This window comes from Neomonachus schauinslandi, chromosome 1 (genome assembly GCF_002201575.2).
Source record: "Neomonachus schauinslandi chromosome 1, ASM220157v2, whole genome shotgun sequence".
NCBI lineage: Eukaryota > Metazoa > Chordata > Mammalia > Carnivora > Phocidae > Neomonachus > Neomonachus schauinslandi.
The window spans coordinates 6537650-6551043 of NC_058403.1; the positions used below are offsets into that span (position 1 = coordinate 6537650).

The following is a 13394-nucleotide window of genomic DNA, read 5'->3' on the forward strand; positions in this document are numbered from 1 at the left end:
AGAGAAGAGAAGAGAAGAGAAGAGAAGAGAAGAGAAGAGAAGAGAAGAGAAGAGAAGAGAAGAGAGGAGAAGGATGGGGTTTCAGACCCAGTTGGATCCAGAGTCTCAGATGATGTCACCAGGCCGATCTCTCTCCCAACTCTCAGCTCTACCTGCCACTGCTTAACTTCAGCCTAAGGCAGATATTCTCCATGTGGTTGCAGGATGATCTCTAATAGCTCCTGGACCTACAGATGAAGTGATTTCTTTCCCTAAGATCTATTTCAATTTCCCCGAAGAAGTCTGAGCCACCTCTAGGCTTAGGCTTTCAAATGAGCACATCTCTAGTGGCATTCCCTTGTCTCATTCTGCCTCTCTCTTTTCCCAGTTTCCCATCTTTTCATTTGAAACCCTGCACCCCATCTTCAAAAATCACCTCCTCTCCTTGCAGATGGAAGAGGTCACATCCCTGCCTCCCTCTCTGGGTCTTACAAACATGGAAGCTTCAGCTGGGGGTGTAGAAGTAGTTGGTCCTGAGCTCAGGGCAGTGGTCTCAATAGGGGAGGGGGATGTGTAATTTTGCTCCCAGGGGATAAAAAAACATTTAGCAATGTCTGGAGACATTTTTGGTTACCACCCTGGGATGTTGCTAAGTATCCTACATGGCACAGGACAGCTCCACAACAGAGACGTATTCAGTCAACAGTGTTGATGGGAAACTCTGGTTTAGGGTAGGGGGCCAGCAGGGTGTGTGCTGAGGTGAGGGACTGGTGATGGTGGCCCACAGGACTTGTGTTGTGGTGACTGCAGAAGAGTCTTTGCCTGAGCCGGGTTGTAGGCATCCAGTGGGTCCCTGCAGAAAGCATATGGCTCCCCGGCACTATTCTCAATCTGGGGAGAAACACCGGCCACTGGGGAGGGGGTTGCCTGGGCGTGGCGCCAGCTCTATACCCTCACCTGGACCTGCTCTTGTGCTGTACTCACCTTCCTGCCACGTCGTCTGGACATATGCAGGAAGGTGCTCACAGAAACTGTATGTGGAGGCATTTTTGCTTTCCGGGAATAGAACCACTTGCCTACGCCATTATGTGTGAGGTAGAGTTTGCTGTTTCCCTTAAATAGCTTTCTTCCAAAGGATAGAAATTTTAGCTGGGGAGGTGCAGCCTAGAAGAAAGACTACATTTCCCTGCCTCCTGGCAACTCAGTGAAGACATGTGACTGGTTCTGGCCAATGAGCAACAGAATCCTGCCACAGGGCCTGGAGCCTTCCCACTGCCTGGAATGCAGATGGGGTGCTTGGGGCGCCATTGTGGACCATGGGACAAGGACCCCAACAGTAGGGGTGGCCAACTGGAAGGACATATGGAGTTGGGCCTTAGGGCCTGGTGGCGTGGACCTGGATCACTTCTGCCAGACTTTACAAGAGAAGGAAGCCCCTATTCATGTGTTTAAACCACTGTTATTTGGCATCTCTGACGCCATCCTTATCCTAAGTGATGGAATATGTAGATCCTTCACTTACTGACTTAACACTTACACCTTTTTTGGACTAAACTGGGGGGCTGTCTGAATAGTGAGCGCAGACTGGTGGTCCATCCACCAGGTGCCCAGGGTGCAGACATCTAGAGAGGAGGGCGGCCTCAGCTAGACCAACGCCCTTTGTGGTACGTGTGTTCCCACAGCCTTCTCGATCTTGTGTTACAATCTGGAAAGGAAAACCTCCTGGATCACCCAAGAGAGCATTGTTGACGTTTACGGTGGGCTCTCACGTGCGGTGTGCTGCATAAAACACCCCAGAGATGCTGCCAGGGGTCCACTGATGGCCAGACCCTTCAGTAAGAAGGGAAAACAGACCCGTGGGCACAAACCTAGCCCGCAGAGATGCAGGAGGCCTTCCAGGTATCTCAACCCAGGCTAGAGGAGCAGGAAACAAACAAATGGGGGAGGACAGAGTCCAGGAGGGTCCCACGACACCCCCTTCCTAGCAGGGTCAAGCACTTAATGAACTCGGTCCCTTGTTGGCCCTGGTCCAGATGCGCGTCACCTCCATCGCAGTCCTGGCTGCGATGAAGAGGCAGAGAAGCACGGAGCCAAGACAAGGCATCTGTCCCCACTCCTCAGTGTCTCTGTTTCTGAAAGTCCTGGGAGGAGAAGGGAAAGGAGGAGGAGGGATTACTTTTTCAACCCAAAGAGACCCTGAGTTCTCCCTAATTCCTGACACTGTCCCCCTGCAGCCCTCTCCACCACTTTCTGGTCCTTCTGTCCCACTGGTGGACCAGGCCCAAGTGTCCAAACCTGCAATCTGAGCATCTCCAGGCCAGGTGTGGCCTCTCCCTGGTGGTCGGGGATCCTGCTCATCAGCTGCTCCCTCAGCGCAGCTTCTCTTCACTTCTCCTGAGAAATCATCCCCTCCCTGCCCTTGAGACGGGGTTGTCCCTGTGGTCCAGAGAGGGTGAGGACATGTCTATGCAATCATCAGGTGCAAGAATGAACTGGGACTCAAACTTAAGACTTCTGATTCCCACAGTGTTCTTCCCTTCCTCTCTCCCTCCCTCCCTGCTCTCTTTCTCTCTGCCTCTCTCCTCTCTCTCTGTCTCTCTCCTACTGTCTCTCTCTCTGTCTCCATGTACCTTGGCCATAAGACATTTGGATAATATAAAAATATAGAAGGTTTTGACCAATAGAGAATATGGCCAAATTTTAAGATGCTTAATTAATTAATTTTTTTAGTGGAGAATAAAATCTAGGGTGGTTTTTTTTTTTTCATAATGACACTGTAACAAAATGCTATGATTAAAAGCTGAATCATAGTTGTTTAAAATAAGTTTCTTCAGCAGAGCCAATTAGCGATGCTAAAATTACCTGCAGTGTTCTCCTTGAATGACCAAGAGGTTGGAAACGTAAAGTTCCTGAATGGGAGAATGAGATGTTCACGATAAAGGGTTCTTTAAGAGGAAAAAGCCCTTCTCAAAAAATGTCCATCCAACAAGTGGGAGAAGAGAGTCTGCAGCGCTGCTGGGGTGCTGCTGGGGGTTACCGAAGTGAAGGGGCGTTCTGCCCAGCTTGGAGATGCATTACCTTGCTCTCTAGAAATAATGGCCATTAACCATTTAATCCTGGGCACACAGCGCTGATAATGTACCAATTAATGACTAATTAGGAGGATTTTTCCAGAACATTAGGTTCCGGGAGAAAGTCTTATTTGAGAGCCATGGCTTGAATCTCTTCTCTTTCTTCCTGTGGTTTTCAGCTCAGCGGGCGACCAGCGAGTCTGCCTTTATTTACAGGGACTCCATGGCTCCTCCATTCACTTACTTTGTTAAAGCAGCTTGAGTAAATCAGGCTGCCCTGACCCTGGTCATCCCGGAGCCCAGGGAACAAAATGTTAGTGCTGGTGTCCCACTGTGAGGTGGACTGACGTCTGATTCTTCCCATTCCTGAATTCTTGAATGCTCTTGAGAGCTAGGAGGGAAAGGACACAGAGGGTCGTTTTTGGAAGAGAGAGGAAGGGCCTGCCTCGGTTTCTTTGCTCCCCTCCTGCCTTCGGGACCATGGGATCCCACCATCTTCCCACAGATTGCTGGTTGGGAGGACGGAGGTGGGCAGAGGAGGGTGAAGAGGGGCAAGGGGGTCCATGCCCAGTGATGAGGGACTGCTGTGGACTGTGGAGGGGAAGCAGGAAGAAGAAAGTCGAACGTGGTTCCTGGTTTTCTGACTCTGGGAAAGGAAGAGATGATGGTGGATGACCAGGGACCAGCCAATGATGGAGGGGCAAACGCTCCTGAGTCCTAAAGAACAACCTTCTACATTCTTCTCAGTCGTTATCTCCATGGAGCTCCTACTATGTGCCAGGCTCTGCTCTGGGACACGGCGCTGAAAAGGAGACTGTCCTCATGGACTTCGTAGTTTAAGATAGAGTCTCTCAGCTGCAGCCCTGTTGACATTTTGGGCAGGACCATTCTTTGCTGTGGGGGGCGGTCCTGGGCATCATGGGGGTCTGGCAGCATCCCTGGCTTCTACCTGCCTGATGCCTTAACACAGCAGCAACCCCACTTGTCCCTGACAATCAGAAATGTCTCCAGACAGAGCCACCTGTCCCTTTGGGGGTGGCGGAGGGGCTGGGGCAGACATCATACCCTTCTGGCGGCAATTGGTCTAATAGAAAAGCCAAAGGAGAAATAACACAGATAAGGAAATCTACACACGCTAAATGACAGAGAGATCGAGCAGGGGTCAGAGAGATTGGGCCATGGTGGGTCTCACTGAGAAGTACCATTTGAACAAAGTCCCTGAGGAGGTGAGGGAAGAAGTGATGGTGGATGGGAGCGTTCTGGGTGAAGGCGTCTGGGAGAGGGGCACACCTGGCCAGGGGCAGCAAAGTCGGGAGGCCATCAGCTGGAGAGAGGGTGGCCGGGCTGTGGAGGACACACAGGGGCCAGGGGATCAGGCGCTGTGCAGACAGGACTTGACCTCCCTGAGGTCAGCACAGGCAGGCATGGACCTTACGCCACGGGTCATCTCACAGATCTGTGGGTCAGAGGGCCAGGTGGGCTCGCTGGTTTCTCTGCTTCGGGTCTCATGGACGAAAATCAAGGTGTGGGCCAGCTGGCTTCCTGCATGAGGCTCAGGGGAAATCTGCTTCCAAGCTCTTCCATGTGGCTGGTGGAACCCCGTTCCCTCTGCTTGTGGGGCTGAGGTCCTGCTTCCCTGCGGCTGGCAGCTGGGGGCCTTCTCTGGTCCCTGCTCTCCATCACTGCATCTCAGAGCCAGGAAAGGCATGACAAACCCTTCTCCTTCTTGGAGTCTCTCTGATTCTCCATCTGCTGCCTTGTTCCTCTGCTTCCTGCCAGAGAAATTTCTCTGCTCTCAAGGGTCATGGGGGTAGATTGGGCCCCACCTGGATAATCCAGGATATTTTTCTCTCTTTTAAAGTGTGAACATTAATTACATCTGAAAAGCCCCGTTGGAAACACAACATATCCATGGGTCCCAGGGTTTAGGATGGGGACATCTTTGGGGACCACTGTGCCTGCCACGATTCTGAAACAGGGGCATGGTTTCATTAACTGAGCATGAAGCTTTTATAAAGTGAGTGATGCAGTGGGCTTGCCTAGGGCATGGCTCTCTTTGCCAGTTTTTCTCCCTGACTTTCATTCTTACCCTCTGCGACCAAGGCAAGCTGTGAATGAACGATGGTGAACACTTATTGGGCACTCGTGATACATGCAAGGCTTGGTGGGGAGGGCTCCCCTTACCACACTTAGCACAGGTATCTCATGTGGGAACAGTCTCCAGAACATGGGCCTCTCTTGTCTGACAATGGGAGGGGCTGCCCAGGCCTAAAATCCTGTTCTGTGAGATTCTTCTCTCCCAGAGTAGCCCCTACACGTCGCCCATAGCTTTGCATTCCTGTTCACCAAAAGGGAAACAGGAAGAACCACCTACTTGTGCTTCTCTGGTAAAAAGGGGCTTTTGGGAGAGCCCAGTGAGGCCCCCCCAGGCCGATACAGAAAAGAGAAAATGTTGGCCTATCTTAACAGTTTATCATTATTGAAACGCATCAGTTCTGCTTGTGAGTCAAGGGAAAGCACAGAATTTAAACAATGAGTTATGTTCCATGGCAGGTGGGGGAGCCAGTGATGGAAATGTTCCACCCTAAGAGGGAGGCTAGAAGTGAGAGACTGGGAATTCAAGATGGAGAGGCTTGGGAACCTTGAAGGCCCCAAAAGCGGTTTGAGCTGAGAAAGGGGCAATGAAGCCGAGGTGACGAGAGCCATCCCAGGGACTCAAGGTGATGTGCTGCGTCATCTATGAAGATGAGATGGAGTGAATGTTCCATAGCAACCGGACTGAGAAGGGGACAGGTGTACGTGGGTGTGTGGAGCTGTGTGCAGAAGGCTCCGCTGAGTACATGGAGGTTGAAGCAGCTTGCTTGGTCATTCCTGTTTTCAACCAGCCTCTCCCAACCCTAGGTCGTGAGACAGGAGTCCCTATTTAGGATGGAGCAGTGCCTTCAAACGGCATTGTTGTCCATGGCCTCCCAAACTCTGCAGAGCACAGCAATTGTAAAAGCTCAACAAACATTGCATCCAGCTTCCATCTATATGCAGGTTACATTTTATTTCAATTATATGAAGCTCTAGAAAAGGGAAGTCAAATCTAGTGTCAGAGCCATTGGTGGTTGCCTCGGGCCAAGGGTGGGATTGACTACAAAGGGTATGAGAAACTTTCAGGGTGATGGGATCATTCTATATATTTGTTGTTGTGTTGACTACGTGAGTGTTTACATTGGTCAAAACTCATCAAACCAACAAACAAAATAGATGCATTTTATGTGTATAGATTATACATCAAGAATGTTGATTCAGAAACAAGGGAGTGTCATAGTCCTTGCTTGGGAGAAGGGAGAATCGCCAAGACGGAGTTGAATTCGGATATTGCCCCTGATGATTGTGTTGAGCCTGAGCCAAGTCACTGAGCCCTGCTGCTCCATCCTCAGAAGGAAGCGATGTCCCTGACCCTGTTCTGAGGCACGGGGCTGTGCTGGTATGCTCGGCCAGCACGTGGTGCTTAGAACCAATTACCAAGAATTGCCAAGTGTGGCTTAAGTGCTGAGTAGCTGGCTTGTTCATAATGATGGACCTGTTGGGGCAGGTGGCTATTAAAGATGACCCATTAGATACTGCACCTGAGCTTTTTATCTGATGCTGGTTTGGTATCTACACAACAGTTGTCCTTTGAAGAACGAAAAATAAGCAAGCAAAGTCAGGGAAATAGGAGTTTCCTTTTAGACTCTTCACACTTCATGCCCTCCCATGACTGGACAGGGTGGTGAGCAGCTCTGAGGATTTCCCAAGCAGTCCAAGGCGTGATCTTACCAAACTCCTTGAGCTCCTTGATGCCTGTTTCCCCACCTGAATGACAGCTCAGGAAGGCCTGATGGTTGGTGCGTGTGCTCATTCAGAAAGACCTGGATTTGAGTCCTACCAGGCAGCAGTGGTGAGAAGACTTGGAATGGCCAGGAGCCTGAGGGGAAGCCCGGAGCACTGGGGGGCGGGGGGGTTGGCTTAGGGATGTGGAGCCAGAGGTAGGGGCACCAAGCTGGTCTATGGGGACTTCACTGAGTTACTATATTGTTGCGCCTCAGTTCTTCATCTGAAAATGGGGGCAGTGGTTGATGCCAGCATGTGGTGAATAATTTAGATAAGCTAATGCTTTTGAAGCACCTGGGTTGTTGCTGGGCACATGAGTACTTATCACACAAAGCAAAGAAATGAATAAATGAGAGGTCATATATATAAAATTCTTAACACTAGTTCTGGGGCTTTGTGTGTGCTCTATGTATCTTGGATAGGATCCCCCTTCAGTGTCTACCTTGGTAGAATTAATTACAACAGAATTAGGTTTTAAATAACCAGTTTAATGGTTTCCAGCAAGCAACGGGCTTCATGAGATGATCGTCTGTGCCTTGGGTCTTAATTTTTTAAATATGTTTTTCCCCACTAGAAAGCCCAGGTCAAATTCACCTGTTTCCATTTCCATGTGTAAAGGACTAGAAATCATCAAACATAGAGGTAAACAAATGTTGAAATCACTAATTTTCATTGCAAACAAACCCACCTGTCTCTCCTTTTTCTCTCTCTCTCCATACCCCATACACAGATTTATCTATACCTATCCAGAGTTTTGTATCTATCCATCAGTGGATTGAACAACAGATCAGTACGGATGTATGTCCTCTTAATGAGGTTCCACAAAGGGAGAAACACTGATAAGAATGGACAACATTAGCGATGGTACCTTTTCTTTTCCAGGATCCTTAACCATATATGCCCATGGCCCTCTTTGGCAGTCCGCGAAGCCTGTGGGCCCCTTCTCAGAGTAAGGTTTTTAAGTGTGTGAAATAGAACACATGGGTTATAAAGGAAATCAGTTATATTAAGCTAAAATGATAAAACAAATGAATGATAGAGCCACCTATATGCTATATCATGAGCAGACCCATGACAGGACCCATGGGGAGGCCTAACACCCATGCCCATTTTGAAGTGGTGGTGGGCACAAATGATGCGTCCAGGTATCTATAGTACATGGAACATGGTGTGGAATCACGTGATTTTTATTGTTGTCAGGGTCGCAAGGACCGCACACATGCTGTGATTGTTGCCTACACGCATATTGGAAGGAAATGATGAATTTCAGTTAGAGGCTGGTCAAAATTAAAAATGCAAGGTTTAGCCATTCGGAATCCTGGATCCAGGGTAGGAGCCCTGCCTGCTTGATTTGGCTCCCTGGCATCCCCTGTGTCCCTCCCTCCCTGCCTGCCGAACTGATTCTTGAGCTGCCGCAGGGCGGCAAGGGTCCCCGCAGAGGGGGATGGGTCCTGCCCCTGCAAAAACGATTAAGACCCCCACACCAAAGCTGACTTAATTGAAGTGCTTTAATAATCTATGGTGTCGCTGAGGGTAATGAAGGGGATGCCAGCACAGGGGGTCAGGCAGGAAGCGCCAGTCACGTTGCCAAGGCAACGGGGTCCCTGGCCAATCGCAGGCGGGGTTCAGGCCTGCACTCTGAACGGAGCGATTCTGTAAAGTCCTCCGTGGTTGTTGCAGCAAATTTAAATAGAATCCATGGAGGGGGGGAGACACAGAGAAAGGTCCTAACAGAGAGAGAGGAGAGAACAGGGAGAGACACACGGAATGGGAGAAGCACTTCTGGAGCTGTTAGTGGCGTTGGGAAGAGGCACATTTCTCTTTGAACAGGTTTGCAGTCCCTGCTGGGGGTAGACTGGCGCTTCTCTCTCCTTGCTCCTCTGTTCTGAGCGTGGCACCGGGAGGTTTGGCAAAACCAACCAGAGTAAAAGCTACCTCCAGCCCACTGCATCTGAAGCTGATCTCCTCTCCTGTCACAGGGCTGCTATGTACAGTTGCACAGGTTGCGGCCTGCACCAGGCACCCAAAGGAGGGCTCCGTGGGGCTGAGCTTGCCTTTGCTCATTACACAGTCTATGAGCCCGGATGAGCACCTGGTCTATCTGGAGGAAGGGGAGGCTTTTCTATCATGGACAAAGGCACCAGATGGGCAAAAGCAGCCTGTTTCCTCCCACATTTTCCATTGTGTAACAACGAGAATGGGGAGGCTATTAAAAATATATTTAAAGGCAGCAGTGACTTCCCCATCCTCTACCTCCTACCTTTGACGCAGACAGAAAAGGCCAAGTTCCTGACAGGTAAACAGAAATGTGTGGTGATTCACAGTTGGTCGTGGGGTCTGTGTGGGCATGAGGTGTGTCCTTGCACGTGCCTTCTCTGGGTTGCTGTGAGGATCCTGCAGCTTCCAGGAAGTGACACAATGTCAGCTCTGTGTTCGAAGCTCAGCTCCACCACTCATGAGCTGATGCCTCAGGTAACGGGCTTCACTTCTCAGAGCCTCGTCCGTACAGTGACAGGGGGCTTGGCAATGACACCAACTTCGTGTGCAGGGTTGCTGTGAGGATTCAAAGAAATAAAGTTTGTGGAGTGTTTAATCTGCAGTGAGTGTGCATGTGTGCATGTGTGTGTGTGCAGAGACTGAAATCCCAGGGCTGTGTGTGCATGTGCGTGTGTGTGTGCTCGCCTGGGATTGTGGTAGCTGGGGAGCCCTGAAATGGAAGGACTGCCTTTAGGTAGAGTCCTGGGCAGAGCTACGCATGGGATGCTACAGGGTGCTCTCCCGACACCCGAGGAAACCTCCCTTTGCTAAAACTCCTGCTCCCCCAGGCTGACCTGATCCAGGCTCAGGAAGGGGTGTTTTCCTTTCCTTCCTCCTGGGGGGAGCAGGGAGCAGGACAGCCGTGCAGGAAACTGTGGTGTGCGGTGACAGAGGGAAGCAGCCGAGGAAGTGACTTCAGAGTGGGTGGTCAGGAAGAGCTCTTTCAGGAACCAGCCCCAGGAGCTGCAGGGGAGGGACCCTGATTCAGATCTTTGAAAAGACCAGGCACAGCTCCTACTCTGTGAAGAAGGCATTGTGGGAGGGCCAGAGCATGAACAGAGAACCCCCCGGGGGGTCCTGGAGGTCTGCAGAGAGATGCATAGATGGTGGTGGCTGCCAGAGAGTGGGGACATGGACGGAGAGGTGACAGCCACAGTGACCCTCCTTCAGCACTTGGCACGGCCAGGCAGCCTCGGTTTTGCCAATCAAATGAGTGCAAAACCCATACCTCCTTATGGTCTGCATTTGTAGTTTCTTGGTAACAAATGAGATCTAATGTCCCTTTATATGTTTATTGCTTTTGTTTTGTGTTCTCTGAAATGTCAGAGAATGTATATATATCACATCTATATTAAAATTGGCATATCTGTGTTTGTTTGGACTTGACTTATTTCATAGGGGTTCTTTATATATTCTGATTCTAATCCTTTTTTTGTTATGTGTATTAAAGTATCATCTTGTCTTTTCACTTTCTTTAAGGTTTGTTTGTTTGTTTGTTTGTTTGTTTGTTTATTTTAGAGAGAGAAAGTGGAGGAGCAGAGGGAGAGGGAGAGAGAGAATCTCAAGCAGACTCCGCACTGAATGTGGAGCCAAGGCAGGGCTCGATCTCACGACCACGAAATCATGACCTGATCCGAAACCAAGAGTCAGGTGTTCAACCGACTGAGCCACCCAGGCGCCCCTTCTTCAAGGTATTTTATGATGAACAGAAGTTACTAACTTTAAAAGAGTCAAAATTGTCAAGTGTTTAATTTATGGTTTGTGCCTTTGGTGTCTTAAGAAGCCCTTCCCTACCCATGTTAGGAAAGTATTCACATCACTTTTCTACTTTTCTGCTTTTGGCATTTGAGTCCTAGAGCTACCTGGAGTTGTGTGGATAGCATGAGGTGAGGGCCCACTTTCATTTCTTCCACATGGAAAGGCTCCAGCTCCATTTCCTGAGCCATTCTTACTTTCCTCATCAGTGAGGGAACTACAGACCACTCGCTGTGGGTGCAAAATGGGTGTAGCTGCTTTGGAAGACTCTGGCATGATCTTGTAAACTTGAACTTCCATGCCAGGCACATACCGAAGGGGAAACTTGCAGAAGCATCTTTACAAGCAGCACTGTTAGGAAGAGCAAAACCTTGGAAATAACCCACTCCCACCAGCTGGACGGTGGATAAACACATGGTGGCACAGTCGCGTAATGGGATATCTCAGTGGTAAGAAAGAATTAACTACAACTACCCCCACCATGCGAATGAGTTTGGCTACCTAACCTTGAAAAATATGAATCCCAGAAAATTATGTTCAATATGATAAACCTTTGGCAAGAGTAGAAAACAGCTAAAACTAAAAAGTATGTTTCTAAGAATACGTATGTGAAATAAAATGGTGGTATTAAAAAAATAAGGCTAAACACAAGTTTTAGGGTAGGTGGTGCCTATAAAAAGGAGGTGCAGACAAGTAGCTATGAGTTATTGTTCATCTTCTGGATCTCCTGTTGCCTGGGGATGCTCCAAAGTTTATTCTGATACTGTACATGCGTATATGCATGTCTAGTCAGGAGAGGCTGAGGATCCATTTCTGTGAGCCTGAAGTTGGAGAGAGGGAGAGAAGAGGAAGTGTTGGGGCTGTTTCTGGAGGTCTTTCATGCTAGACCTATGTAATGTGTCACGCTGGAAGGAAACGCTGTCAGCGCTCACAGTTGTTGGTGATGAATGTAAATGAAGATCTCTGTGTCCTACGCAGAATTTGAGGACTAGTCTCTGGAACTGTGAATGGCAGTTGGGTAGCAGGAGGACAGAAAGAGCAGTCCAAAGGTTTTAGCAAGAGTAAAAGAAATACGATTTTGAAGGACTTCAGGACATGCCATGTCAATATGTGCCACTTTGGTACACTGATTACTTTGACCCGAAGGCACTGGAAAACAGCAGACGGGCGAGGTTCTCTCCCAACCCCATCATCTGCCTGAAGACAGATCCTCCAGAAGGACCTCGGTCATCGTCAGTCCCCTCCTGGGTGTGTCTTCAGGAGGGAAGATGGACTCTCATCATGAGAGACATGAGACTAGAAGTCGGCCCTGCACCCAGACACACTCTGTCCCAAACTGTCAGACTCCCCATCGCGTCTTCTGAGATGCCCTCTGCTTTCCCCTTCCCCTGTGAGGACATATATAAGCTTTCAAATCCCACCCATTTTGGGGTATTCTCTTTTTTTCCTATGACGCCCCTGAGTGCATAATATTAAAAATGAATACATTTGTCTACTTTTCCACTGTTAATGTGCCTGTTGTCTGTTTATTTCATGCACTCAGCTACGAAACCTAGGAGGGTAGAGGAAAGTCTTTCCTTCTCTACAGTTCATAAAATGTCATTTTGTGGCCATATGGTCCAAAGCTGCTTACTTTTCAGACGGACGAACTCTCTTTAGCAAAGGGCTGTTTCTGGGGCACTAACTGTGTGCTGGAGAGGTACCATCCCAGGACTTTTGTAGATCGTCCCATTTCAGGCTCACAACAAATCCCACCACATGGCCCTCCTGGCTGGCGTGGGCACCACTCCTGTGTTTCTCTCTAGTTTGACTTCAGCGGTGCAGGAGATGTTCAAAATTCCCTCTTGGGGACACCAAACATACTATAGAAATGATCCCTGAAAGTATAGTCTTTGGGGACACCAAACAAATGATAAACTGTGTATGGATGAGAAGCAACAAGTATGAATACGCACAAACAACATATGCTCTTATTTAAGGAAGTTGAAGAACAGGCAAATCAATCTAGGGTGATAGGAATTGGGACACTGGCCACCACCTCAGGACACGGGATGGACTGACTGGAGAGGGGGATGGTGTGCTCTTTTCTCCCATTGGGGTGGGACCTGCACAGGTATTTACATTTGTCAAAATGCATTGCGCATTTCACTCTACGAAATTTGCCTCATGAAAAAATGTTTTAAATCTCAAAACCTGAAGAAGAAAGCTTTTCAAAATCTTAACAAAATAAAACAAAACAACCATGCAGTTTCTGAAGACAGAATACAGGGTCTTAAACCCTTTCTCTGCTGTAGGGACTTCCTCCGTGGCTGTAACAAAGCATCACAAGTTAGTGGCTTCAAACGATGGAAATGTGTTGTCTCACAGTTCTGGAGGCTGGAGGTCTGAGATCAGTTTCACTGAGCCGAAACCAAGGTGTTGGCAGGGCTGAGCTCCCTCTGGAAGCTCTAGGGGAGCATCCATTCCTTGGCTGGTCCAGCATGTGGAGGCCCCGCTATCTCTGGCTGGAGGTCCCTTCCTCCATCCTCAAAGCCAGCAGCGCAGTATCTTGCTTCAGTAGACACACTGCTGCCCTCTCCTCTGTCGGATCTCCCCCTGCCTTGTGACGGCATTTAGGGTACATCTGGATAATCCAGGATGATCTTCCATGTCAAAGTCCTTAAATTAATCATGCCTGCAAAGTCTCTTTAG

The 13394-nt window shown here is 49.1% G+C and overlaps 1 pseudogene; it reads right to left on the bottom strand.

The window, feature by feature from the left end:
• Window positions 1-12483: 12483 nt before the first annotated feature.
• LOC123326865 lies at window positions 12484-12596 on the bottom strand (annotated as a pseudogene).
• Between the last annotated feature and the right edge of the window lie 798 nt (window positions 12597-13394).